This window comes from Prionailurus bengalensis, chromosome B1, assembly GCF_016509475.1.
Source record: "Prionailurus bengalensis isolate Pbe53 chromosome B1, Fcat_Pben_1.1_paternal_pri, whole genome shotgun sequence".
Classification (NCBI taxonomy): Eukaryota; Metazoa; Chordata; class Mammalia; order Carnivora; family Felidae; genus Prionailurus; species Prionailurus bengalensis.
In genome coordinates this window covers 67,771,697-67,796,511 of record NC_057344.1, presented here as the reverse complement: position 1 = coordinate 67,796,511, position 24,815 = coordinate 67,771,697, and the positions used below count along the sequence as shown (strand labels likewise).

At 33.7% G+C, this 24,815-nt stretch overlaps 1 pseudogene; it reads left to right on the top strand.

The window, feature by feature from the left end:
* Positions 1-355: 355 nt before the first annotated feature.
* LOC122468885 overlaps positions 356-24,815 on the top strand; it is a 59,773-nt pseudogene continuing 35,313 nt past the window's right edge.

The window sequence follows — 24,815 nt, the reverse complement described above, 5'->3', positions numbered from 1 at the left end:
AGCTCAAGATCTCGCGTTCCATGTGTTCGAAGCCCATATCTGGTTCCATGCTGACACTGCAGAGCCAGCTTGGGATTCTGTCTCTCCCTCTCTCTCTCTGCCCCTTCCACACTTGCTCTCTCTCTCTCTCTCTCAAAATGAATACATAAGTTAAAAAAAAAATAAAAAGGACCGATAGTATCACGTATAATTGACAGGAAAGTCCTCTAATAGGAGTGTCTTCTTCATCTGTGCAGATAGCTTCGGTTAGGAATGATACAGCATAACAAAAATAAGTAGGATTAATTCAGAAACAGTCAGTGAAACTTACATATCACTTCATGAAAGGCTAGAAACAAATCCCCTGAGCGACTCCATGGCGGAAAACATAGTGTGCCTCATTGTCGCATTGAATACTGGGGAAGCTTCTCAGAAATCTGGCTCTCCTTCAGTAGACTATCTCATAGAATAAAAAGACATCAAGTCTCCATATCCCTGCACATGAAACGAGAAATCTTAACGAGAAAAAGCTGCAGCTGCTTTTTCATGAGAAGAGGTGATGATGTGGTAACAGATGTTTAGCTTCTCCCTTAGTGACAGAGCATATTGGTGATTTCAAGTAGGGCTGGCATCTCAGAGAAAGCAATTAGGTTCTTCATGAGTGATGGTGGTAAAGAAACCAAAGTAATTAGGACAGATTAAAGCAAAGAAAGATAAATATCTTGCCCCAACAGAGGTCGAAGCTACATGACCACAATTATTTTGGCAGGAAACAAAGCAGTACATATGGTCATGGGCAGCAGTACCTTAATATCCCAAAAGTATATTTCATAAGTAATGGTTATTAAAAGCCTTTAATTTAAGATGTCTTATGTAGTCACATCAGGAAAGCATATTTGCTGAAAATATTTGTTGATGGCCTTTTAAAAGAAGATATGGGTATGTTTCAACACTACCATTTTTGAGAGGAACTTTTAAATTTTATATCATAAATACACTTACAGCAGATTCTAGGAAAATAATAATTATGAATTTGAAATCTATCTTATGTAGGTATCATCTGGTTGAATTGTAAAAAGCTCTTTTTTTTTTTTTCAGACACACTTGCTTATTTGTACCTTGTTACTAGTCCGCTATCATGATGTAGTGAGCGAGCATCCTGATTACTTGCTGGCAAAATACAGAAGCACAGGCAATGATGCATAAAATTATTTAGTTTAGGCATTGCAATAAATAAATACACCTGAAAGAGAGGCTTAATTGTAGGCTTTTTTTTAAGTTTTTTTAAAAAACAAAATTAAAGGTAAGAGTAATTCTACGGTTCTAAGATGAGCCAATTGAAGAGTTAAATAACTATATGAACTAGCGTCAAAGGCACAGATTAATAAACCAGCCTCCTTCAACAGGGATTAAATTTTCAGCTATACTGTATCATGGTCAGCTTTAGGATGATATGAATAATTCCTATTTGTCAGACCCTTCTCTGATAGCATGCCCCTCTCTCCATCAGCATTCACATGGCTGACACTTTTTTTTTTCCTGGTGACTTTTTCTTTTAAATTTTCATTTTAATTCAAGTTAGTTAAAATACAGTGTTATATTAGTTTCAGGTGTACAATATAGTGATTCAACACTTCCATACAATGAGTGTTTTTTTTTTTTGATGGAGATGAAGATCTTATATGATACTTAGGTGAACCATGGAATTAAGAGTTAATGCTGAAACTATGCTGGTAAAGTGGACTAACAATAAAGTGACAATTTTCACTACTATTAACTCTACTTATTTCTCTCTTCTACACACAGTTTAGATGGTTGGGTCCTTTGGGAGACTAAGAAAATATTACAAGATTGAGAGGCACACCTATTTTACTCTGAAATTCAGGGAATGACCATGTCCAAAGTTGATTCTATAAAACTGCACTGAGTTTCTATGAAATTCTATGAAACTGAATGTATATAAATTTTAAAATATCACTAAATCCTCCAATCTCTTCCAAGTTCTGTCTCCCACCAAAATCAGGACCACGGCAATCTTCACAATAATAGAGGTGAAAGGCAAGATTTCTGATGCTTCTTTTGGAAAGCCTCCTTAATTTTTCCTTTGATGATTCGCTATTCATAGCACTTAAAAATAATTTAGGCATTGTACACTAAGTATTACAAAACACACCTTCCCTTTTCCTCCTTCAGTGTATTGAATTGAAGCCAAGAAACTGAAATAAGAAACATCAGAAGAGACCAACAGTAATTGAAATGGCATGGGCATAAAAAGGCATCTTGGGAATGACTGAAACAAAGAATAAAGGTACATATGAAAGATTTTCTTCCCGTTATCTGATTTTGTTTGACTTTTAAATATTCCTCAACAAATATAATCACTGACATACTAATTGTTATAGTTTATACCCTCATCATGATGCATAAGATGAAAAAGCTTATGCTTAAAGCTTTTAGTTTGGCAATGATACATTATTCATGACATAAGAAAATTAATATAAAAAACACATCTAAAGCATATTTTAAGACCTATTTTTTTAATCTAGAAATCAACTACAGATATAAAATTTAACATGTGAGTAAGACAAAAATGTTTTGAGTTTAGAAAAATAAGCACACTGAGTACAAATACGTCTGAAATTTTAAGAGATATATACAATACTTTATGAGAAAGAGTAAATTGGAGGCTACCAGAAAGGAAAACAATGATAACTGAGATTCAATAAAGAAACTAAAACCGACTGTGATACCTTTAAGGTTTTTAACATCAGCAATTTCACTTATGAGTTTTTCTACTATGACTAAAATCCTTCTTTAATCCTCAAATTTGGATTCCAGATGTGATGACATATAAATATGGCTGCAGTTCCATTATGAGACTAATGAAATAATCTACAAATAGATGGCATTATTTTATAACTTAACTGACATCATTTAAAGAACATCATAGTTATTTAAATAAATGATACTACATTTAGATCCTAAGCAAGCAAAGAGCTAGGAATTACTTGATAACAATTAACATCAGACGTCCTAAGACATTTGAGTCTTCATTAAACTTTAGAAGAATGAACACTAGGTATTAAATGCAGAAAAGACAATAATCAAATTGACTCATTGTTTCAAACTTTGAAATGAGTGGAAGGCATATATGATGGGGAACACCAGATAATTTGGAAGATATTAAAAAAGGATGAAAGCATTAGTTTTGGTATACATTTTGCTCCATATTTTTGGGAAAGAGAGTTCGAAATTAAACTAGTGTTCAGAAATATGTGTCCTACTGTGAAATACAGACTGTATAAAACAGAGTGACTGTACCTATAAGCAGTCCTCAGAGGATTAGAGCCAGAGTAGCGTGGGTTGGAGTTTAAAAAAAGATGAGGTGACAGAGATGAGAGAATCACTATAAGAAGAGACTATTTATAAAGAAACAAAACACATCCACAACTCTACAGGGTTTTGAAAACAAAGAATAATTTTGTTCCTCTTAGTAGCAGAAGTATTTACAAGTCAAACCAAGTACTGGCAAGCAATATGTAGCCCTTCATCAGTCTTCAAATCTTTTTATTTTTTTTAACATTTATTCATTTTTAAGAGACAGAGTGGGATGGGCAGAGAGAAAGGGAGACATAGAATCTGAAGCAGGCTCCAGGCTCTGAGCTGTCAGCACAGAGCCTGATGCAGGGTTTGAACCCACAATGACCCCAGCCGAAATTGGATGCTTAACCAACTGAGCCACCCAGGCACCCCAGTCTTCTAATCTTAATAAAAATTCATGACCCATAATCTGTATGGATTCTATATGAATTATGCAACTCACGTAGGTGGATTACAAAACGTAATTTTGGACTAAAATACCGTTTAGGTTGAAATCTAAGTTGATAACCCCTTAAGAGTAGGAATTTTTTCAAACTAACCCTATTATATACCTTTCATTCAAGGACACAGGTACTGCAATGAACAGAAAATAATCTAAACAAACTGGGGGCCATTTGCTGAATGTACTGACTAAAATTAATACTTTATTCATCATACCACTGCCATCAGCTTTCTGATTTTTACATCATAGGATGCCGTAACTACAAATGCATAATCCAGGAGAACGTAGGTCAAAGGAAAGTGTGAAAAGCATCCTAAAATCCTTAGACACAGAGGAGAATATATTGACACTCTGAACAGAGTTAGATATAATGATGATACCGATACATAAGGGATGTAACTTTTCATGCAATACATTCCAAAGTACCCAAGCTACATTTAAAGCGTATCTGATGATCAGAAGAAGGGGAATTCTGGTGTTCCTAAGGTCAGCAGAGAGATTAGTGCATGCTATACATCACCAATTAAACCAGGTTGCTTTACATCAAATTTTGTGATTTTAAACTCTATCACACAGAAAGCAAATATTTTATGATGTCCTTTTATTAGCTTGAAATGATATCTACAGGGAATATAACTTACCTAGATACATAATTTTTACAATACAACCCACTATATACAAAATGGGTAAAATAAAAATAATTATGCATAATAAAATCTATTTGCTATGCAAGCTTAAGTATTTTCTACCAGAGCAATAATCTGTAAACTAAGGACAATATACCTCTGTAGATACACAGAGACTTATTAAAGATCTTAGTGGGGAGCCTAGTGGCTTTGTTGTTAAGCATTTGACTCTTGATTTCTGCTCAGGTCATCTTACGGTTCCTGGGATAGAGCCCTGAGTCAGGCTCTGCAACAATAGATCCTGCTTGGGATTCTTCCTCCCTCTCTCTCTATCTCTGCCCTGCCTGCACTCTCTGTCTCTCTCAAAATAAGTAGACATTGAAAAAAATGTAGTATTCAGTTTGGGAAGAGTTAGTTATTCACAATTAAATAAGTGGAATTATAACTGTTTAATTATGACCTCTAAAAGATGGTTTTAAAATCTAAGCACCTGATCTATATATACAATTACTGAAAAATAATATGCATTTTATCATGATCATTATAATGTTTTAGTTATACTTCATTATTACAAAATAATTCATAAAATATGACATAACTTGGTTACTCTTATATGATAATAAATAACTTATACTAGATCTATGTCATTTTACCTTGAACCTAGATATATTTGTTACTCCATTTTATATAGTGCATTCAACAAAGTTGTTTTTTTTCCCCCTTATATAACATAGTGGCTCTTATAATATGCTCGAAAACACATTAATATGTTCATTTCTGCAGAAAACTGTAGTAAGGTTGATATTTCAACAGAAAGTAAGTATTACTGGTTGAATGAAAATGCAGACTGCTTTTTCTTTTATGTTATGTGATGAATATTTTCTGCATGTCAAATCTGTAGATCTAAGCACAGGTATGGTGAAAGTATTTATATATGGAATCTAAAAAAATTAAGAAGAAAAACAAACTTATAAGAAAAGAGATCAGATCAGATTTGTGATTACCAGAGGCAGAGGGTGAAGGGAGAGGAAAATGGAGGAAGATGGGTCAAAAGGTAAAAACTTCCATTTATAAATAAGTACTCGGGACGCAACGTACACCATGATGACTGTAGCTAATGCTGCTGCTGCTATAGTTGTTAAAAATAAATCTTATGAGTTCTCTTCAGAAGGAGACTTTTTTCTTTTTCTTTTTTCCTTTCTTTTCTTTTTATTGTATCTATATGAGGAGATGGATAAGCTGAACCTATCACAGTAACCATGTATGTAAATCAAACCATCAGGCTGTATGCCTTCAACTTACACAGGGATGTATGTCAATTAATTTTCAAATGGGAAAATTGAGAAAAATCTCCTCCACCAATTTTTTTGTTCGCAGAAATATATTAAAATGAAATAATTAATTTCCTAATCTTTTCTGAGTTTCTCTAAGTAAAAGAGTAACAGGTAAAATTAACTGTTGTTTTACAAATCTTGATAAAAGCCTTGGTTACATTTCTCAGCAATTACAAAAGCAGCTCTAATATTGGATAAAAAAAAAAAAACCTTTAGAATCCCTATGGCTTACAATCTTTGCTTTCAAAAATTGATGGTAAACATATTCAAAATGTCAGCTTAAAGATCACTAAAAGTCATCAATGTTGCTAATTCACTTTGCGATTTTTGGTGCATACCAGGGAGTTGAAAAAATTGAGTGATGTTGCTTTATGAAAGCAAAGTTTCTCAAAATACTCATTTATAAGAATGCAAAGTAGAAAAAGAATTGATGGTAAATCTTTCTTTTATCAGAACAGTAATAAGCATCCAAGAAAACAGCCAAAATCATCTAATAAAAAAGTATTCATTTAGTTTAATATTTAATTACCAAAATATGCAATATATTTAATTTGTAATGTATTAAATTGTATACCAGTAATACTTGGGATTACAACTCATTCAGAAAAAAATAAAGTCAAAGTGCTGTGGACAAATGGAAAATATTGTTTAACTTTATACACATATTTTTCTTTGGGAGTTGCATGCTTATATATTTGAGATGTCAATTTACTAACAAGGAAATGTAGTTATTTAAAAATAATTTTAGCAGGCACAAAAACAAAAGTGTCCAAAGACCATTTTACTGAACAACGTAAAAACTGCTATATTCTCTTTCCCACACATCCCCTTACATACATACGCAGACACACACACACACACACACACACACACACACACACTTTTCCATAATATCCCTGAGACAGTGCTATTGCTTGTAGAAATTCACAATTCCAATGGCAAACCTGAGGAACAACGTACTTGCATTCTAATGCAAAATAGAGATGGAAATACTGAATATACACCTTTATATTCAAAGATAGACATAAGAAAGAATAAGTAAAAAAGTATACCACAGAACTAATAAAATTATATCATAAAGAAACAGCAACATTGCCTAAAAATCCAGAGTAAGACCATCTATCTAAATTGAGATTTTTTTTGAGATAAACAGCAGATATAAAAGCCACATTCTTGCTATATTCAAAGATGCATGAATGAATGTGAATGACTTCAATAAAAAAGAAATAAAATTACATAATAAGAAAAAAAAACTTAAGACAGGTACATTTCTACTTTTATGCCAATACAGAACATTAAAACAAACAGAATCTTTGCAGCCAAAAGAGAACAGACTATAAATTACAAATATCAACAAACATAGGAAGGATATAGTATGAAATAAGAATATTCATACTATTATTTATTTACATTTATGTACTTACTCATACATTTAATAAATATGTGAAAATACATTACTTAAACAATAAAGATATTATAATGATTAAAATGGATGGGATTCCTGATTCTAAAATCTAAAAAAAAGGAGGTATACTATAATCAATTAATGATAAAGTAAGTGTAATATTACAACTGCCCTTAGTTTGGACAAGAGCAGCACATGGTGACTTGATAGAATAAAACATGGGAATTTAGCCTGATTTAGAAAGTTTTCCCAGGACTGATGATAGAGCTGAGAGCTGAAAATTGAGTGAAACAAAAACAAAAAGGGAAGGGGCACAAAGCTGGGAAAAATAAGATTTGCAAAACCCCATCATGTTACCTAGATGGGATGTGTTGCAGGGGTCATATAATTCAACATTAAAAGTATTATACAATTACTAAAAATAAACCACAGAAAAACCAGAATTATCACAAAGAAATAGATAAAATACACATATCAATATACATATATTAAATGTATTAGGGGCGCCTGGGTGGCGCAGTCAGTTAAGCCTCTGACTTCAGCCAGGTCACGATATCGCTGTCCGTGGGTTCGAGCCCCGCGTCAGGCTCTGGGCTGATGGCTCAGAGCCTGGAGCCTGTTTCCGATTCTGTGTCTCCCTCTCTCTCTGCCCCTCCCCCGTTCATGCTCTGTCTCTCTCTGTCCCAAAAATAAATAAACGTTGAAAAAAAATTAAAAAAAATGTATTCAAGTATGTGCATATTATATGTATATATGTATTTATTATATGCATATACTTTATATATTTTTGTAAATTTGAATCTTTGTGTTTTATAGACACATGTTGTATTATGACTGCATGTTTAATCAAGAAAGATGTGACTTGTCCCCCTCACACACGCATGTTTTGGTAAGCTGTAGTAACAGTAAACTGTGAAGCACTCACAGTTTATGTCATACAAATAGTCATATGTGCAAAATGGGTAGATCTCCTGGTTCTGAAATTTGTAATTACTTTAACTTCTGTTGAGGATTTTACTTTTCTTATTATATTTATTTGTGTTGGTTTTGATTTGTCTTCTTGCCCATTCAAGCTTTTAGTATTTCCATGTCGTATTATCTACAAATTCAATTAGAGTTTGGTGTGTTAGAAAAACATATTGACCGGCATATTAATGTATGTGGCAACCTTCCACATATATCACTAGAGAGTTGCTTCATTATACCCCTAAAGGTCAGTACTATTAAAGCTTATCGTATTTTAAAAAAGATACTACTACATAAAAGCTAGATAATCAAAGTTTTCAGGAGAAAGTAGTTGTGTTTGTATATCTCGCTAAAAAAAAAAAAAAAGGGAATGTTGTATTTAGTAAATGGTGCTAAAGGTGGCCATCTCTCTCTCTTCCCCTCTTTTTTTTAGCCATGAAAAAATGAATTCAAAACAAATAAAACTGAGAATAACTCAGTTGAAAATGGTAAAGACATAGTTTCTGTGTCCATCTGATTTTGGATATAAAATTTGAGTTTTTCATTAAATAAAGTCTAATATGTAAAGATGAATTTATAGCTTGGTCAACATTACTTTTACTTAAAAAAAAACTTTTACTTTAACAGCAAAGTAATGAAAAATAAACATAGAAGATCAAATATACATGATGGTGGAAGCAAGGCAGTTCCTTAGTACTTCCTTATTTCTTCAGTGGGTGCTTTTGAAATTCAGTGGTCTCAGCAGCTAACATGGAGAGAGATGCCTCCTGGGACAGACGAGCCCAGAAATCCGTGCTACCTGCTGCCTTGTTTCCCATTTATGTCCAGTTTGGGGTAGGATACATGTCAGTCTATCTAACTCAGGATTAACATCTGAGGTTTATAAATTCTTACTGCCCCAGTCTCATATTCCAGTTTGATAATACTTATAAAGTATCATATATTATCCAACCATATCTGAGCTATATATTTTATTTCCTGCCTCACCACACACCCATTTTCACACCTATTTTCTGATTCAGTGTAACAGGACTAGCTGCTGCCTATGAAAAACTGGCACTGGGAGATTTCTCCTTTAATTTTTTTTTAACGTTTTTATTTATTTTTGAAGGAGAGAGAGAGACAGAGCATGAGCAGGGGAGGGGCAGAGAGAGAGGGAGACACAGAATCCGAAGCAGGCTCCAGGCTCTAAGCTGTCAGCGCAGAGCCTGATGTGAGGTTCAAACCCACAAATTGTGAGATCATGACCTGATCTGAAGCTGGAAACTCAACCGACTGAGCCACCCAGATGCCCCAGGAGATTTCTCCTCTAAATGAGAACTTGGATGATGAGAAAGACTACAGAATTGGTCTAGGACTGTAACAGCTAGTGAAGTCTATTCTAGACCAAAAATCCAAACCAGTGATCTTTTTATAATTCCTTTTTAGTTCGTGTAATTCTAATACTTTATGTAATGCTAATTATTTCACTAGAATTAAGTTTTAAAGTTCTTTCAGAAGGCTTTTTTAAAGAGAGGTATTTGTGTTCTAATAGTACTAATGATTACTTCGCAAACTTTTATCTACTTTGAGATCTTTTTAAGCCTGTATCTCATTTAACAAGGGTGAATAACTATAAAATCTCAGAAAAATCCTTTTGCATTTAAGAAAGCTAGTAGATTTGTATTACTATTATTATTATCCAATTAAAATCAAGTAAAACGGCACGTATTGACACAACTGAAGAAAACGTTAAGCTGAAATAATTTTATATATTTTAATAATCTAGATTTACTCTGCTTATGTGATATAGGTTGGATTTAGTAAAGCTATCATCTGCTTTAAATTATAGAAAATCATTTGGGAGATAAAATATATATTTGAATACAGCCAGTTTAAGTTATGCCATACAAATAGTCATATGTGCAAAATCAATGTAGGACATGGGATGACAGTGTATATTTTTACCTGCACTCATTTTCTTACATTGTGTCTCTTCAGTGAAAAAGTATCTACTGGGGGCTCTTTTAACTTATAGAATAAAAAGGGAGAAAAATTGCATTCCAATTAACAATAAATTATTTTCCCTTGAGTCTGATGTAATATTTATTCTGTAGTATAGCACAAGTTGGGAAAGTAGAAAAATTGCAAATATTACTGTGTTGTTATTAATATTTTTCTATCCTTCTGAACATTGTTGAAGGTAGCCTCATCCACCTCTGTCGAGATGTTAAATAATATCTCGAGTGCCCTGTTCATGATGAGGTGACAAAGTGCTTTTTAGAATTTGCAAGGTGTTAGCTGTGAGATTCCAAAGCAAGATTTATACTCAAGTTCCTAAGGTTTTTTTTTTTTTTTTTTATCATAGATGGGAACCAAATAGATCTTAATAACTCTGAAGGTTACTGATTCCTTTTTGACAACATTAAAATCAATTAATGTTTTAAATTTTTTTTTCAATAAATGTTTCCTAAGACTTTCCCTACAATGGATCAAGTCGTATTCTAGGAATTAGGAATGCAACATTAAACTGAGAAGTTACATACCATTGAAGGAGACAACTTATAATTCAATAACTACATAAATACTTACATGAGAAATTGGACCAGCTGTTCAAGTGCTATACAAAATGTAAATCAGTGTGATATGCTATAATGACAGTGTGGCTCCATTAGGTTGAGTGGTTAAAGAATGCCTGTCTGAGTGGGTAACACACATAGCCAAATTTAGAACTATTCACGGGAGAATCAAGTGGAATGGTATTCCAAACAATTTTTCTAAAATAAGAATGGGCTCCATGCATTCCAAAAAACCATAGGAAGACAATGTGACTGGACCATAGAAGCAAGAGAAAGAGCATTATAGGGTGAGATCATCTTTAAGGCCTTGTGAAGAAGGAAGATGATGTAGAGCTGTTTTAGCTAGAAACAAGTTTAGAATTTGTCTCAAATGTCAACGTGATTCTTGGAAGAGTTTTATGCAACTGTGTGGAGAATAGTTGGTAAGGGTGAAATGTGAGAACATAGAAGGCCAATTAGTTAATCCAAAAAGAAGTTGTGGTTAATACACTGATAGTAAAGATAGTGCAAAGTGGAGACATTAGAAATTAAGATAGATTTTTTTTATATAGGGAAAATTATGAGTTACTGATGTACTGGGGTGAGGGAAGGTAGTACTCAAAGACAATTCTTCAACTTTTGACTGAGCAACTGATTGGAACCAATGATCTTTAATGAGTTGGGCAAGACTGAAAGAAACATAGGAGTGTCAAGAACAGGAATCAAGACATTTGACATGTTAAATTTGAAGTTGACATGTTAAATAAGAAGTCTACATAAGCCTATTGAGTAAGAAGTCTGAGGGATGTTCAGAGAATTTAGATATAAAATTAAGAATCACCAACCTATAGTCCCATGTTGAAGTGACAATTGAAATGGAGAAACTGATAGTGCCAGAGAGAGTAGAAATAACTTCTTCAAATAAAGAGAGGAGAGAGCCCAGGGTATTAGTAAAGAGACTTTACTTGAGTGATAACTACAGGGACATTTTATCCATGGTAGCAAGATAGAAGGCAGAGAATGCACGTGCATGTGCATTTGCTCTTGATAAGGTGAAATCAGTCCATTCAGATTGGTTCTGTTTTCCCAGTGAAGCATGGATCAAGGCTATTAGCTGAGAATGAAGAAAGAATAGCAAAAAGAAAATTAAAAGGGATATAGAAAATGAGCAAGAGATTAGGGGTAGTATAATTTTTTAATGTAAAATATAGTCAGATTTATGAGTTAGGTGTAAAGTGATTATTTGAAATTTGTAGTCTTGAATTTAAGGTGAGACAAATCAGTTCTGATGTGTGCATTCATGGAGAAGGAAGACAATTGAGTTTAATTAGGAATCAGGTAAAACAGATGGAGAAGGGGGAAGGGAGTTAAAAGTGTTTGCTAGGGTGTTGTTATAATTCTGGAGCATTGACTCTAAGCTGAACAGGAAATAAAATGAAGACATAGTTTGGAGAAAGAGGAGTTCATAGAAAAAAAATCAATTGGAGTTTTCCATAAGGTGAAAATATCAATAAAAAAGAAACTGAATTAGAATGATAGGAAACATGTTCAGAGAGTGCTTTTTGTTTTCTTTCATTTTTTTCACCTATCTTTGAGTCCTAATTTATGTAGTGATTAAAGAAAAACAAACAAACAAAAAAACCCAACACATTCATTTGAGAAGGCTTTACAGGTGGTGTTGTCAGGATATGATTGAGTTTCTGTTAGAAAGAGGTGGATGGACATGCAGAGTAGTTTGAAAATTTGAGGAAATTTGTTGATCATAGATCTTATCAGTCAAAATATATCATAGGATGGTCCTGGAGATGGTTAAACATAAGGATTTATGCCAGATTAATACATATGTATGATTGGATGTGGGCCTGGAGTCATAGGTTTCTAACGGTGTATAAGGTATAGGAGGTGTCTATGGTGTATAGATTTTTAATTGTATACAGGAATGTATGACACTTATAAAGTTCATCATGGTAGTCTGTTGAGGAAAGACAACAACCATTTTAATATGGATGGTGTGGAGCCTCAAAGCATTTTCATTTTAGTCCTGGGGGGGCGTGGTATCCATGATGATGAGTGTGACTGAGTGCCTGCTCCAGATATGGCTTCTTTAGGTGACTAGTTCTACTGAGGCCTTTTTATCCAATAACCTTGCTCCATGGTACCCACCGTTCCTCCAGTAGGAGCTAAGAAACTTTCTCTTTTTTCAAGTGGTAGAGTATGGTTGTGGCTGGACTCAGAGGGGCTCAGATGGTACTTTTTCTCTGTACAACAGGGCTGTGAAAAGAATGATATATAGATGATGTAACATGGTTTAATATTTGTCTGTGGGTACTTCAGTCACATTTAGTTCATAACTTCTAACAGTAGATCTCAGATATTTTTCATTGTGCAAAAGAATGAAGAGGTAACACACACACACACACACACACACACACACACATATATATACTCATGCACAGATAAATAAATATATATACATATATATTTATTATATACAAATATATGTATTTAAAAATCAAAAAATGCACATTGGCCCAACTGTATGTGTTTTGCACCTAAACAAAAATAGATACTCTGACAGCAAATTTAAATTGTGTATGGGTAGGAGTCCTAATAGTTTCCCCAAAGAGGGTGCCTGAGTAAGCTTTTTGGAACATGGCCACCCCGTTTTAGAAACCACTCAAAATATGCCCACTATCAGAATTATATTAAATATTATTGATATTATATTAATACAATATATTAATCAGAATTATATTAAATATTATTGATATTCAATAACATTTCAATATTGCAGAATTAATCAGAATTATATTAAATATTATTGATATTATATTAATATAATATATTGATATTATAGTATCAGTGGGTTAAGAAACCCACTATCAGAATTATATTAAATTAATTCATAATTATAGTCAGGTATCCTAGTATATACAAAATATATAAGGATATATTTAATTTTTGTGAGAAAATCATAGGATGTCTTCAATTCACAAAACAGATAAGAATGAATCTGTCCAGTAGATTCTCTGTTTTTCAAGAGATTAAGCTTATTTTAAGCTTGTAAAACCTGATTTCAGGATTTACTGTTTATTACAAAACTTTTTCATCTGCCCCTGACTGCTTTCAGAGGTAACATGTGTGGAATTTAAATGTTTTCTAATGCTCTAAATTTTATGCGTAAACGTAGATCCAGCACGTGTGTTAGCATGGCATGCCATTTGATTCCTCTCAGTCTTCACCTGCACTCTCCTTCTTTTTCCCCATTGTCCCTCCTTGATTTGAAACCCAGTCATCTCATATTTGGTTTGCTTCAATGCTTTCTTTTCTGTCAACTCACACTGTCTTTCACCTTTGACCCAGTCTGTGACCCATCACCACATTTCTATTCTAAATTTAGTTCTTGTACTTTGTAACTGTCACTATTGCTGAGGCGCTGCTGATACTTATTAAGTTGGATTCTAATCTCTCAGCCAAACATTCTAGAGTACGAAGAAATTTTTTTGAATGACCTGGCTTTCTATTATGATTTTAAATTTATCTTCCTCTATATGAAACTTTACTCCAAAAGTTTCAACTTTTTATTTTGCTGTCCACTATTCATTTTTATTTCTTATTCTGGGCTTTGTTTGATCTTGTCAATTTAGGCTTCTCCTTTTAAGAGTCAATCTGTATATTATAGTAAAAAAGAACATATATCTCCATTTGTAAATTCATTTGTAAATTCATTTGTAAAAGATTATATTTGTTAGTGATAAATTAGCGTAAGTGAGAATACAACCACGAGTATGTTCAAAGACACAAAAGTGTACTCTAAAACTGTACCCACTGGAGGATGGATCCTGGAAAATGGAAGCACTTTTGTTTGAACTGGAATATGCAAACTTAAAGGTTAGACATGGGCTTGGGCTGAGATGTTCTGCATAATAAACAGGAGATTTTGAATGTCTCTGGAAAATCCAGGAGAGACAAAATTTTCTACCAAGGTTGTCACTGCATAAGAAATATGTGAGAAGAAATCAGAATAAGGATATTGGATATTGGAAATATACAGATATGACTAAGGAGATTTGGGTTTGGTTTAAATTATTTTATAGAAATGAATAATATAATTTTCCTTTACATACACACTTTAGTAAAATTTATATTAACCAATTAATTTTTTTAGTTACTCTTTTGGGAAGAATCAAAGAGAGACCGATATTTATTCTTGGAGTGATAGGGAAAAAATGGAATGCATGGCTTCAGAAAACAGAAAATGAGAACTTAGCTGGAATCTTAGACCCAAAAGTCCTATAAAGTACATCTAAGTACCATGTCTTTAATATATCCTCCTTTAATGTTTATATCTCACAATGTCCCCCTCTAGGTCTAGCTTTCTTGTATGAATGTTTTAGCAAATATAGCACTTGTTCCTGTACCACCACATATAATACTCATTATTCTATTTTATAGACCCCATTTTCTCCATTACACTACACAAATATTTAAAGACAGGAAAATATAATCTAAGTGTTCTTTAGTCCTTTAAAAGACTGGAATTTGGGCATAATCAACTCCTTATAATTGTGTATCATTAGTATTAGGGCATTTTCAATACATAGCTTCTTTATGCATTAAATAGTAAAAATTATTAAATACTAAGATTACTTGTTATTTTATGCATATTCTAAGTAAATATGATAGAAGAGTGTTTACTGCACATGCAAGAAATATTGCCAGAAAATTAGAATCTTTCATTATATGTCTTCATTTTGTATTTTAATTTTTTGAAAAGCTATTTTATAAGCTATCAGTAGCACTAAAAATCTCCAAATATGGGTCCTGGCGATAATTTGGTGTGGACAGATGGATAAATGCTAACATAACTGTTTGAAAGAGCCAATAAGGCTCAGAGTTTTGGTAGTCTCCCCCCCACCCCCACCCCTGAAAGTCTCGTATATCATAAAATGTCATCACAATTAAGCAAAGAAAAATCATGGTCCAAATCCTGGCCACAAATAGCAATACTGTGAGTATAACATGCTAATTAACTTTTTGTGTATTGTTTGAATTGCTTGGCTTTATTTAGTTTGTCTTTCCCTCCATCTTTTCTAAAACTGAAAGTGGGACTGAGCCAAATAATTAGTTAACAAGTTGAATTGTTATCACAAGTCAGAAGATGCATAAGCATAAAAGACATAAATAATACTTGATTTAAAAAAAAAACCCTAAAGGGGCGCCTGGGTGGCGCAGTCGGTTAAGCGTCCGACTTCAGCCAGGTCACGATCTCGCGGCCGGTGAGTTCAAGCCCCGCCTCAGGCTCTGGGCTGATGGCTCAGAACCTGGAGCCTGTTTCCGATTCTGTGTCTCCCTCTCTCTCTGCCCCTCCCCCGTCCATGCTCTGTCTCTCTCTGTCCCAAAAATAAATAAACGTTGAAAAAAAAATTTAAAAAAACCCTAAAATCCATTCTTTACCATATGAAAGATTTGTGAATATGTAATGACAAATCAAATTACCAAAGTCCAGTAATAGTAGAATTATGGAGATCTATCATTGAGGAGTGAAATAATTATGAAATTTTTGACGTTTTGCTAGCTTTTCAATGTATTTTCAATTTTATATTTTTATTTCACAATATGTGTGAGGTAAGTAGGGAGAATGCTTAAAAATTAGTGATTTTTTATTGATATTAAAAATGTGCTGCATTGGTATGGGGGGGAGCTAAATGGGTGATAGGTATTAAGGAGGGCACTTGTGATGGGCGCTGGGTGTTATATGTAAATAATGTATTACTAAATTCTCCTCCTAAAACTAATGTTACACTATATGTTAACTAAGTAGAATTTAAATAAACACTTGAAACATTAAAAAAAATTTAATGTGCTGCATTGGAAAACCTGATCATTTCCATGTTATTATAAGTGCATTAAGAACAGGAATTCTGGACTTCTCTTTGCTACTAATACTAGTGATTTTTATTTTTCAGTACCTAATTGTATGAAAAAATAGAGTGAAGTTATATAATATATACAACAATTTATTAAATCTTGTTGAGTAGCATCAATTGCCATAGTACCATAAATGAACCATTGACTAGAATGTACAGTACCACATGATAGCTTACTCTTCACTAGTGGGTGTATGAAAATCTGAGATGGTCGTAAGACATAATGTATTGTAGTGAAATCCTTGAAAGAATTACAAGGCAAGAAAAATATTTATTGATAATGATGAGTTAAATTAATTCTAATTAACTGATTCCAACATGTGTTGAACTCTCTCATGCAGTTAATTGGTTTTGATTATTTTACAGATAAACTTCTAATCCATTGTGGTGCCCAGTTTACCACAAAATTGGTTTTGTTGAACACTCAGATCATAGTTGTTGTTGCAAATGTATGCCTTTGATAATCAAAATCTAAAGATTCTTGTTGATGTAGTAGTTGATGTAGTAGTAGTATTTCAAACATATTTTCCCAAATCATCAAAAAAGTAAGAGACAGTGTAAATAAAACACTAGGAACTGCCATGGTTTTCCTGTTTCTGAATTCACTGAATTATGATAAAGAGGATTATAGACGTAGCAGCAAGTTTCTAAAGATGCCAGCAGGAACCTAAATGTCTACTACTGAATCTATATCTACTAAATGGATTGCTACATTCCATCATGTGATAGTACTTTCTTCCTTTTCCCCATGTGGCTATATGATTATAGTTTCCAGTGATGAGCTTAGAAAATAAACATTCTTCTTAAATATATTGCTGATGCAAACAATTTTTTTTGTATTTAGATGACATCTTTTAAAATAAAATATTAATGATTTTATAATTAAACTACATTATACAGCAATTATTTGACAGTCACAATTTAGTTTAGGAGATAAATTGATCACACTCTTAGAGGCTGGTGGCAGATCATGCATCTAATAACTGTCCAGTAAATGAAGAGCGAATTATGCAGATAACAGCAGTCCATGAGCACATTCATCACTATATATTTACTAACTATAAAAATACCTATATTATTTTCAAGTCTTCTTCCATAGCTAAGGAGATGAAATAATCAATACAAAGCTCTTGAATTACTAAACCAATTACTTTATGATAAAATTTTTAGGATTTTGATGAGAAGCCTTATTTATCTCTTCTGTCAAAGTTCTTTATAAATTGTATACGTACATGAAAAACACAATACATACGTGTGTGTTTGTGTCTATCTTTCTATCTATTTATCACATCAGCAACGACTCTTTTAAAAAACTGAGAGAAAATGAGTTGAATAAGACATTTTCCTCATTGGCAGAACTGTCCCACCAATTATAGAAAACAATGAGAAATTTTGTGAGTTTTTAAGGAAGACAAACTTAAATATTTTGAAATGTTTACAATTCACTCATCCTGAAATAAGTTGAAAAAATATGAAATTGCTCTACACCTCAACATAAAATAAGTCTTCTATGCAACTGATAGGAAACACTGCTGATTTGGTTGTACTATTTTTACAAACAGGCTGGAAACAACCTCTGGATGCCCAAGATTGATCTGGATGGATTAACCTTGAGAGCAAATAGTAGCAGTGCCACACATCATACACACCATCCAATATTTTGCAGTGGAAAGGCTGCCTGAGGCAGCATATTGAAAAGACTGAAGTATAGCTTAATACTTTGAACTGTTAATGGTTCCAAGGACTTTGCCACGATTGCTTACTTCTTCCTAATCAATGCTTTTAATATTAGATTATTATGCTGTTTTTGGAGCTGCATACTTTATGGCCACGTATTGCTACCTTATACATTAAAAGCAGTAACACTCGAAAGTATTTATGTTGGCTGTATTTTAAGTTTATGCTGAGAAATTAACTCAAATTAGTTATTCTCATTGCTTTGTGAACCGGTTAAATATACACTGTCTCACCTTGTCCCCCCAAAACAGCCAGTCTGTTTAGCTCTTATTAAATTCTACACATCTAAACTCCTTAGAAAAAGCAGCTGCCCATGATCCTTTAATTTTTTGATAATATACAAAGTATGTTCTATAAGAACTCTATCCTACAAGCGGTCTTGCAGTGCATTCCCATTGGTACTTTTGAGTATGACTTCAGTCTTCTATGTATGCCTTTCCAAAGACCTAGGGCTTCCTCTCTTCTATTTTTCACCATGCAAAAGTTCGCAGTCTTTTCCAAACATCTGTACACAAGTCATACTAATCAACTAATTAAACTTCCTTTTTTAAAAACTTACTAAGTATGAAGTACAGTTTTAGGCATTGAGGGAGACACTAAGTAAAATTAAAATAACTTCCTCATCTAAATTTACAAAACTGGCCTCACAAGGTTTAGATCTACAATTTATTTTCTTGATATTTCTAAATTCTTGTCATATATATATATATATATACACATATACACACACACACATATACGTACATACGTATATGTATATATATATATATACATATACATACACACATGTATATATGTATGTGTATGCATATATGTATATGTATACATATGTACATACATGTATATAGATGTACATATGTGTGTGTATATATATATATATATATATATGTATATATATGTCTTCTTTCTCTACAAAGGTTTTTTTTTTTTTTGGTTTCCTTGGTGGCTCAAAATTTAAAATTGAATCTGAATTATTCCTAATTTTTTATTCAGTCAGTGGCTAAATTCTAGCCTACTTCAATAAGGCTTTTCAAATCCACCCTCTTGTTTAGCATGTCACTGCACAAATTCAGGCCCTCATAGTCTCCCACTACTAGGCAAGAGTAGATGTCTCCTAGAGAGTTTCCTTGCCTTCATCCTCTTCTTGGTATAATCCATTCTAAAGATAACCTACAATGCATTTCTTAGAGTTCAAGTTACTACTCAGCCCCTAGGCAAGCTTTTGACAAAAAGCATTTGATAAATAGCTTCCATATGATTCAATAGACTTTAATTTCCAATTTGATCATGATCAATTCGCACCAAATTCGTCAACAACAGGCACATTATTTTGTATGTTAACACAACTACCTGCCCACCCCCATTGCCTACACTGTTTCTGTCCTAGACTACCTGCTTTGGCTCTTATTAGCTAGTTCATATTTTTCTGCCCTTATTCCCTCTTACCTTCTGGGACTCTAATACATATGGTAGACCATTTTATATTATTCCACAGGTCAGTGAGGCTGTGTTTATTTTTTTCCACTTTGTTCTATCTCTACTTCTGTTTGGATAACTTCTATTGTTCTACTGTCATTGTCTCTGATCTTTTATTCTACATTTAATCTGTTGTCAATTTAATGACATATATATATATATGGCTTCCAAGTTCTAAAAGTTCCATTTGTTTCTTTTTAAAAATGCCTTTCATTTCTTTCCTCATTATCTTCACTGTTCACTTCAAATTTTTATGTTATTTTAAAGTCTTCATTTATTAATTCTTCCATTTGTGACTACACCCTCCCCCAATATTTACTATGTGGCTCTGACTTTTCCACCCTTGTCTAACTCCAAAGGCTGCTGCAGGACATGCTGGGAGATGTAGTTCCCAACCCTGTAAGAATTAAGATTCTGGAATGTTTACTTTGCAACCAGATTTTGCTTTCTAGAATACAGATATTATTTTTTTTTTACTTAAATTCTTTTTTTTAATGAAATTTATTGACAAATTGGTTTCCATACAACACCCAGTGCTCATCCCAAAAGGTGCCCTCCTCAATACCCATCACCCACCCTCTCCTCCCTCCCACCCCCCATCAACCCTCAGTTTGTTCTCAGTTTTTAACAGTCTCTTATGCTTTGGCTCTCTCCCATTCTAACCTCTTTTTTTTTTCCCTTCCCCTCCCCCATGGGTTCCTGTTAAGTTTCTCAGGATCCACATAAGAGTGAAACCATATGGTATCTGTCTTTCTCTGTATGGCTTATTTCACTTAGCATAACACTCTCCAGTTCCATCCATGTTGCTACAAAGGGCTATATTTCATTCATTCTCATTGCCACATAGTACTGCATTGTGTATATAAACCACAATGTCTTTATCCATTCATCAGTTGATGGACATTTAGGCTCTTTCCATAATTTGGCTATTGTTGAGAGTGCTGCTATGAACATTGGGGTACAAGTGGCCCTATGCATCAGTACTCCTGTATCCCTTAAATTCTTTATTGAGTCCCTGTTGTCTCCAAGTAAGACTCCAAAATGCCAGCACATTTCATGATCTGTCTATGGTTGCCTCTCCAACCTCCTCTATACTATAACAAATGCTTGCGGAAAGGGGAAAATTATATTTTCTTACCCTTTCTGTGTTAAAACACAAATCAAACAATTGAAGACTCAAAAAGTGAGTTTTTGAGAAAAATATATTGGGCTAGATATAATCATCAATGATCATTTTGTATCCATGGCATATTTTTATGGTGTTCTTAAAATTATCTATTTTTTAAGTTTATTTATTTATTTTGAAAGGGGGAGAGAGAGAGAGAGAGAGAGAGAGAGAGAGAGAGAGAGAGAGAGCACAAGCAGGGGAGAAGCAGAGAGAGAAGGAGAGAGAATCCCAAACAGGCCCCATGCTCAGTATGGCTCAATCCTGAGACCAGAAGATCATGACTTGAGCAGATATCAAGAATCAGAGGCTTAACTAAACCCCCCCCCCCAGGCGCCACAGTTCTTAGAGTTAGCTTAATTATGTCTTCACACAGTGAGTCATACAGAGAAAGTGGGATTTTCAAAAATGTTTCTTCAGTTGAATCACAGAATTTTAATAGAATTCACTAGAACCTACCCCAGAGGTCTGAATCACAGTCTCTGCAAGAAGGGTTAGATGTCTTAATTTTAATAGCTCTGTAAGTAATAATGAAACAGCCATGGTTACAAATCACTGTACTAAAAAGCAAAAGATTGCATTCCTATATTTCTACTGTTTAATATGATAGCTAAACTTCAGTAGGCAGTCAGGAAATCTTTGTTGAATTTATTAAAAAAATATAGCTTTTTGCATTTTACATATGTAGTTTACACAGTTAAAATTTTCTTAAATCATATTTGTGTGTAACTGTATTTGTTCTGACTATCATTTTAAATGGGGATCTGATCTGAGGTGGAACAATCAATGCCTATGCATTCATGATCTTTAAGTTGGTGTCAATGGATTTATTCTTAACCATAATACACTGACACACAAAATAGTCAATTGCATATTCTGTTCTGTCAAATTCTTTCATTCTGTTTAAAGGGCATGTTATACTATGTTTGTCTTTGTTAAATGCACATTAGCTAACTTAACATGACCAAGTTGTCACTAGAGAATAAATCAAGAATTACAGAATAAAATAAATATTCTCATTTTAAAAGAAAAATACCACCACCATTATTCAAATTAAAAGGTAAATGTGAACCTCACTCTAGTTTTGCAATCTCTCTTTATTTCAGTCTAGTGATTAGCGATGTAGACGTATAATCCTATCCGATGTTCATTTTTATTTTTATTGTATTTTGGCAGACTTGCCAACCCTTCAACCAAAGATTTAACCACAAAGAAAACAGAACGACATCAAAGTATTAGGCAAGCTGTGCTGTGTCTGCTTTGATAATAACGCGCTTTCAGAAATTCAAAATCTTCACGAATAATATATTTTAGAAATTAGTATGTGGTCTACACTGGATTTGGATGACCTTATTTTAGAAACCTGCCCTTGCTTTACTTTCAAATAGGAAAATCCAGCAGTATTATTTGCATTCCTTGCCTTATCACAAATAAATTTAATAATTTGAATGAGGCTTGTCTTTCAGTGTTGGTTATGTTAAGTCTTTATTTTATAGACTAGACTTTTTCCTTCTCATTCATTCACCTTTTCAATGATCACCTGCTGACAACCTATAATGTGAAACATTGTTAGAGGTTACTTGAAATGTCTATAATGTGGATCATGGTCCTTGCCCTCCAGGAGATTTAGGGTAGTAATAGAGAGCAACACTGCAAAAATGACCACAGAAAGTTAATAGATGATAAAATCAGCACACATTTATTCTAGTCTCTTCAAAACTTCCAATTATATATTAAGCAGAGGTGAGTAATTTGATCCTTCTGGCTCTCAGCTTTCCCCCCTATTATATGAAAATAAGTTAGATTAAATTCTCAGCAACCATTCAGGCACAGCTACAATGTATACTCTTAGTTGGCTTCATAATTGTGCTACCAGATACAAATCACTTGATCAGTATTTCCTCAGCCATAAAATGAGAAGACCTTTCTTACCTTAGGTAGATACAATCCTAAAATATGCTGTGACCACAGTGAAATGATTTTTTTTAACTTTTTTAACGTTTATTTATATTTGAGACAGAAAGAGACAGCATGAATGGGGGAGGGTCAGAGAGAGAGGGAGGCACAGAATCCAAAGCAGGCTCCAGCTCTGAGCTGTCAGCACAGAGCCCGACGTGGGGCTCGAACTCACTGACCGTGAGATTGTGACCTAGCTGAAGTTGGTCACTTAACCACCCAGGCGCCTCAACAGTGAAATGATTTGTTGTGCAAAAGAAGACACAGTGTAAGCCTTTTCTCCAAGGACTGCAATTAGGATATTTAGACATGCTTATTATTATTTATTTCAGATAAACTATGAAGAGAGACCCTAAATTTAATTCTGTAGCCAGGACATAAAGTCCTTAGTTGGAAAATTATTCTGAAAATTAATTTTTGTTCTATAATCTTGTCTATTCTATTTATGAATAAAGAAGAAAAAATAGCTAATGAGAATTACTGTGTTTGAAGTCTTTGCTACAATAATCTGGGAATCTATTTTTTGGCATACTAGTTGATACTATACTCAGCTATACCAACCATCATTTAAAACATCACACACCCAAGAATTTCTCAACTTTTGTGTTACACTTATGCCAATATTTAATCTAGATTTTCTAAACCTGTATCTTTTTCGGTAGATACCTTCCTGGGAGTCTCCAACCCAAACAATTATAAAAACTAGACTAGTCGTATGTATCCCCAGATTGTGACTGGTGGGAAATTCTTGCTGATGGAGTGAAAAATACAATATCACCTTTGAGGATGGTTTCTGCAATTACCAGCAAAAGATCTGCTCTCTGGAGCCATCCAAAATGACTGGCCTCAGCATCAAGCTCCTTAAATTTGTTCAGGTTACAATTGTTCTGTTAAGTGAGAAAAGTAGAATTTTATCTGTCCATCTTACACTAATTTAAGGATGACTTAAAAAAAGAAGCCTTGGGGCACCTGGGTGGCTCAGTCAGTTGAGCATCTGACTTGGGCTCAAGTCATGATCTCTCAGTCTGTGAGTTCGAGCCCCAAGTCGGGCTCTGTGCTGATAGCTCAGAGCCTGGAGCCTGCTTTGAATTCTGTGTCTCCCTCTCTCTCTGCCCCTCTACCACTTGTGCTCTGTCTCTCTCTGCTTCTCAAAAATAAATAAATGTAAAAAAATTAAAAATAAATTTAAAAAAGATAAAGAAGAGTGGTCTCCAAAATTGTAAAAATGTGCAGAGGAATTTATATTTCAATACATACATATCAATGCAGATACATGCATGCACACATCACACACACACACACACACACACACACACACATTTTATTGCCCCAAGTCAATTATAATGCCTGGGGTTTTTCCATCTGAATATATTCTATTGTATCTCATCAAAGCTAATCCCAGAAATTTGTCTTTTCCCCCAATTCCACACACCTGGCTTTCAGGAAATTCCCAAAAGGCAGTATACCAGACACATCCCAAATTTTTCTCCAATGAGCTATACTTTTGTACTATTCCCTCTCCTTGCATTCAGGTGGAATCTTGATTTGGTTTTAGCCTTTAAAATATAAAAAAAGGTAAAAATATTTTTAAAATGTACTTATAATACTTAACCAGTTGATTTTAAGTTATTCAAAAGAGATAATATTCTGTATGGGCCTCACTTCATCAGATTAAAACCCTTAAAGAGGAACTGGTCTCCCCTAGGTCAGACTGATTCCTCTGCTGGAGTTGAAGAAGCAAATGGCTGTGATTTAAATAGACATGTAACCACCTATAAGGTAGGACAATGCAAGCAGACTAGGACATAAGGGCATATGCTGGCTGAGAGCCAGAAAGATAATGGGAACCTCAGTAAATTCTGTCAACAATGTGCAGGAGGA